This window comes from Cygnus olor, chromosome 13, assembly GCF_009769625.2.
Source record: "Cygnus olor isolate bCygOlo1 chromosome 13, bCygOlo1.pri.v2, whole genome shotgun sequence".
Taxonomy (NCBI): domain Eukaryota; kingdom Metazoa; phylum Chordata; class Aves; order Anseriformes; family Anatidae; genus Cygnus; species Cygnus olor.
Window position 1 is genome coordinate 1192267 of NC_049181.1, and position 5042 is coordinate 1197308.

The 5042-nt window shown below is 57.5% G+C and overlaps 1 long non-coding RNA gene across 1 annotated transcript; it reads right to left on the reverse strand.

Annotated features, from left to right (window-relative positions):
- Nucleotides 1-868: 868 nt before the first annotated feature.
- Nucleotides 869-2181, reverse strand: LOC121077530. Its single transcript, XR_005824109.1, has 3 exons — nucleotides 1972-2181; nucleotides 1305-1353; nucleotides 869-1196 (listed from the first exon to the last, which is right to left on the reverse strand). It is a non-coding gene; the product is annotated as an uncharacterized LOC121077530 (long non-coding RNA).
- Nucleotides 2182-5042: the final 2861 nt, after the last annotated feature.

Genomic DNA, 5042 nt, shown 5'->3' on the forward strand with positions numbered 1-5042 from the left:
CGCGGCGCTGCCAGCCGGGCTGTGGCACCCAGCGCCGTGCTCGGCCAGGAATGTGACACTGGGGGGGTGTCCTGGTGTCCCTGGTCGGGTACGGGGGGCCAGGACCCATAGTGGCACAGAGCCAGAGCACAGGATGCCACCTGGGCCAAACCTGCCTTCCCCTGCGCGTTCTGACGGGGTTCCTGCTCCTTCTGCAGGGAAACATCCACGGCTTCTCCCCGTGGTGTATCCTTCCCTCTCTAACTGCATCCCATTTACATCGCCAGGAATAAATCAATCTGCTTCTTGGTGCCTACACCTTCAAATATTTATAGACTGTTATTATACTTTTCACTCCCTCCCTATACACACATGCCCTTTCCTTTAAACGTCTCTTCACCAAACTATGTCTATTTAGTTCTTTTAATCCCTCCCCATAAATCTGCCCTGATCCACTCACTGCACCCTGTCCATTTATTTCCGTTAATGAGAGGCTCAGCAAAGCTCCCCGCAGCGATGGCCAGGCCAGAGATGGCCAGGGAGGGGCTGTTTTCGCCTCCCCCCCAGCACAGCACCTTGGGGACCACAGCTCCGAGGTGCTTTAGCCCAGAGCATCCCAACGTCCCCTACCGCAAAGCTCAGCTCTGTTCCTCAGCCAGACTTCTGCTTTCTGTCTCCGTTGGATTTTGCTTTTTTTTTTTTTTTTTAACCCAACTGCAAATGACAAAACTGCGAGCAGCTCCCAGACAACTTGCAAACCCAGAAATGAGCTATTTCTGGTGACTGAATTTAAACTTCCTTTCTTATTTGCAAATTGCCTGTGAGCAGATTGCGAGTAGCAGGCATCCAGAAGCTGGGGAAGGCTGTGAGTTTAGATTCGGATGCTCGCCCCACGTGGGCTCCTTCCCTTCCTCGGTCTGCCGAGCCCCGAGCCACCAGGAGCAGCAGCCCCGCTCCCCAGGACTCTGTGCTCAGCATCCCCTTTGGGCAGCCAGCCTTCAGCCTCTCCTTGAGCTCTGCCTCTCCTCTGGGTGCACCGATGTGCTGGAGAGCAAGCACCAAGAGCATGGGAGACCTGGGTGGAGAGAAGACATTATTCTTCTCCAGCAGGACTTGGAGGAGCTGGCCCTGCCTGGCTGAGCTGCATAGATGGTCCTTTCCCTGCAGCAGCCTCCTCGATGGGCTTTGCACCCCTGCCTGGGCCGAGTGCTCGCTGCCTGGATGGGGACAGGGACAGGGATGGGGACAGGGACCGGGACAGGGACTGGGACAGGGACAAGGACAGGGAGAGGGCAGAGCCCTGCTGCATGTCCCCAGGCACGAACCTGCTCAGCCCGGCTGCCCTGCCGAGGCTGCTCATGTGAAATTTGGCTCCTGAACAGGAAAACAAAGTTATTCTTTAAAAACAGAATAAAAGAAAGAAGAAAGGGGCTGCTGAAGTAAGCACATTTCCCATTGCCAGGCAGGCCACAAGCAGAGCTGCAAAATCTACGTGAGGTTAAAATTTGCCGCGATGAAGCTGCGTCAGGCTACATACCCCCCAGCTCCCACAGCCGGCTGAGGCTGCAGCGGAGCATCCTCTCCTCCATCCCTTACCCTGCTTTTGGGGAGGGCCGGCTGCCCTGAGGTCTCTGGGGGATGACGACAGGCCACCCCAAATACCCCAGGGGACAATCAGAGGGTGAGGGGCAGGGTGAGGCCGTGTTACCCATCTCAGCCTTCCCACTATCTTCATCTGTGGCCAGGCAAGCTCGTGTATCTTTTCCATACCAAAACCTTCAACCCCCACTGCAGTGATTGCTTTCTCATTCCCTTCTTTCCTGGTACCCTGGATGCGACAAAGCCTTCCTCCTGGCAGCAGCTCTTCCTCCCTCCAGACCCCCCAGCTAACTCTTGAAGCTCCTCCATCCCGAAGGGAAGGCATCGGTCCCAGGCAGGTCTCTTCCAAAAACAGTTGAGGACCTTTCTGCAAGGAAAAGATCCCCGACCCACCTGCAGCTCCTGACCTTCACCTCTCTCTGCAAAGAGGGAAAAACAAGCCTCCAGCCCCTCATTTCTGAGCCACCCTCCATTCCCATCCAGCCTCCCAGCACTTGGCCACTTCTGCACCTCCCACCCAGCAGGTGCTGCTTTGTATCACCACGCAAAGCCCAGCTCAGCTGGAAGTCCTTGTGAGATTAAAGCAACTTCTCTCCCATTAAACTCGTTTCTGTGATCCTCTGCAAGTTCCGGGGCTTGCAGCCATGTGAGCAGAGCCCACGTCTGTTGGGCTGTTGTTCACCTGCAGGGTGTCTCTGCAGAACCAGCACCACGTTTCTGCCCTTTGCTGCCACCCTGACCCAGCATCCCTCTGAGCTGTGCCCCAAGAGGGGAATTTCAGGGAGATGGGCACGAGGGGCTCGAGCGAGGAGGGTACCTCCGTCTGGGCATGAGCTGCTCCCTGGGTTCCCGACCCCCGAACGAAGGGGCTGTAATTATCCTTTGGCCCTTGCACAAATTGCTCATTGACTTGGAGCGCCAAGTGCTGACGCGCTGGCTCAGTTCGGAATTGGGGTTTAAATCAAAGAGCTTCCCTCCAGGGATCTGGGGGAGATGGAGACAATTAGATTTGAGCCCTGAAGTTTTACAAGTCTAATAAATTTCCTGGTAGCCTCAGGCTGCTGGGCTGCCGTGCAGGAGCCTGGCGAGAGACCTTGGTGAGTGAAAGCAAACATTTCTCAAGGCAGGAAGCCACAACACGGATCTTCCTTCCCCAGCCGGGGCCTGGCTCCTTGGCCCCGTGTCCTGCAGTGCTGGCAGCTCCACGGCTGGGCTGATGGCTCCCAGGGGAGCAGGGCTTCTGATGGAGAAGGTGAGAAAAGAGCATCTCCTTAACCGTGCTTCGTGCAGAACCACCAGGAAAGGCGGCACGGGGAGAGGTTACGGAGATGTTGGCACCACAGCAGCAAGCGCCCAGGGAAGGCCAGCACAGGGCAGCCCTCACCCCTCGGGGGGCACAGCCTCGCCTGCTCGCTATCCTGCCAGAGATGCTCTTCTTCTGACCAGGCAGAGCCCCACATCCACCCCACCCTTGCTCCAGCAATGCTAATGGAGAAGAGGATGGAGAAGGAAGATCCTTTTCTGCAGGAGTCTTTGCTTCTGGGAGCCCCTGTAGCAAACCCGCTGCTGCTGCCATCAGCACGGAGATCCCTGGTGGTGCTCGGGAGGTGCGGGGTCCCCTGCCGCGGGAAATCTCCTCCGGTGCTGCCCTGCTGCGGGCACGGTGCCACCAGCTGTCCCCTGTCCCTGTCCCAGCACGGCAGGTGGAGCAGCTCCCGGTGCACCCACACCGCCCTGCGCCGTGCCCGTCCCTTTGGACCCGGGCGAGAGCCCTCAGCCAGCTCCAGCTCCTCCTCCCACGCCACCCCCTCTGTGCTGGGTGCCTCCGGTGTTTGTTCAACAGAATATTGCCATAAATTACATACTCCTCTGACACGATGTAAAACATGTTTTATGCTCCCATTTTCCCCCTGTCTTCCTGCTCACCCTTTTTCTTTTCCAATTTGAGTTGGATACACTGTGCCAGGGATTAGCACAGACTTATTTAAGCAGCCAGTCAGCTCTAAAGCATTGCTCATAAAACCCGGAGGTCTCTGCAAGCCCGTCGCACTTGTCGCTGGTGACCATAAATCCCCAATCGTGTGAGCCTCTCTCCTCCTCCTTTTCCTGCTCCCTTCCCCGAAGCAGCCTGGCAGCTCCACCACGCATGGGACCAGGCAACAGCAAGTTGTTGGGGTGGTTCATTTCCTTTTTTTTTTAAGACCCTATATCCCAACTGCTCCCTGAAAGCCCTATTACCCGTCACATCCCCTTAGGCACAGAGGCATCCATAGGACCTGGCAACCCTGTTGGGGTTCATCCACCCCCTGGCATTGCAGGCTGGGTTCCTGGGTGAGCATGGGTTTGGTGAGGCTTCGAGGCAGCAGATGCAGCCATGACCACGAGGAACATCTCCCACCAACACCCAGCAGCAGGGCTGAGACCCCTCAAGAGAGGACAGCGGTGCAGGGTCACCACTCCCAAGGTGTGGGGGTCCCAGCACAGGCTGGCAGCACACAGCAGCAGGGAGGATGTGCAGCAGGCTGGCCACCACCCCACTGTCCCCTGCCCTGAGTGCCAGCGGCAGCACGTGGGACACTTGGCACATGCTGGCCCCATCGGTGGCAGCAGGGAGGAGAGCCAGGCTGGAGGACTTTGATCTCCTCCTTTAAAGCAAATATTTCCTTGCTGGGACTTTGCTAACCCCTCATCCTGACAGGCCGGATTCCTTCCTTTATGCTCTGCAAGGAAAGCTCCAAACAGAGATTTCGCTCTGGAGGAATTCATGGCACCCACCCTGGTGACAGGGCTGCGAGGCAGTCTGCGCTTCCCCCCTGTTTGTATTTTGTCTTGTGTTTTTTGGACGGGAACCACGGCATTCAGAGCGCTGGCAAAGAGCAGAATATCCTGAGCAAGCACAGCTGGGCTGGCTCCAGAGGCTGTGGCCAGGATCCGGGGTGCGGGGACGGGTCTGTGCAGGAGCAGCTGCCCTGCTGGCGGGCACTGCGGGGCCGATGGGGCACCAGTGTCGCTGCCAGCAGGCATCCAGGGGTGGCAGTGGTGCCCTCTGGTCCCCTCCGTGCAACAGGAGAGGCTGCAGCCCCTGAGCAGTGACCCCCAAGCAGCCAGACCCAGCTGTGTCCCCCTGAGCCCCTGGGGACAGCCAGGTCCCCCTGACCAGGGGACGAGCCGCGAGTGGCAGAGAGCAGCAGGTAATGAGGAAATCTTATCACCGCTTCCTGCTAATTTTCCGAGTGCACCACGAAAAAATACAGTCCTGGGGACATGTGTAACTAATTAAATGGTACAGGGAGAAGAAAAACACAGATTATTTTTTTCAAGACTTTGAATTATGTCTGGAGGTGAAGGAGTCAGCAGGCTCGAGGGATAATTAATCACCGGAGGTGAGGTGCCCTGGCTCCCCATGCCAGCGCCTGCTCCTGGCTGCCAGCCCTTGCAAGGCACTGGCCAGCTCTGAGAGCAGC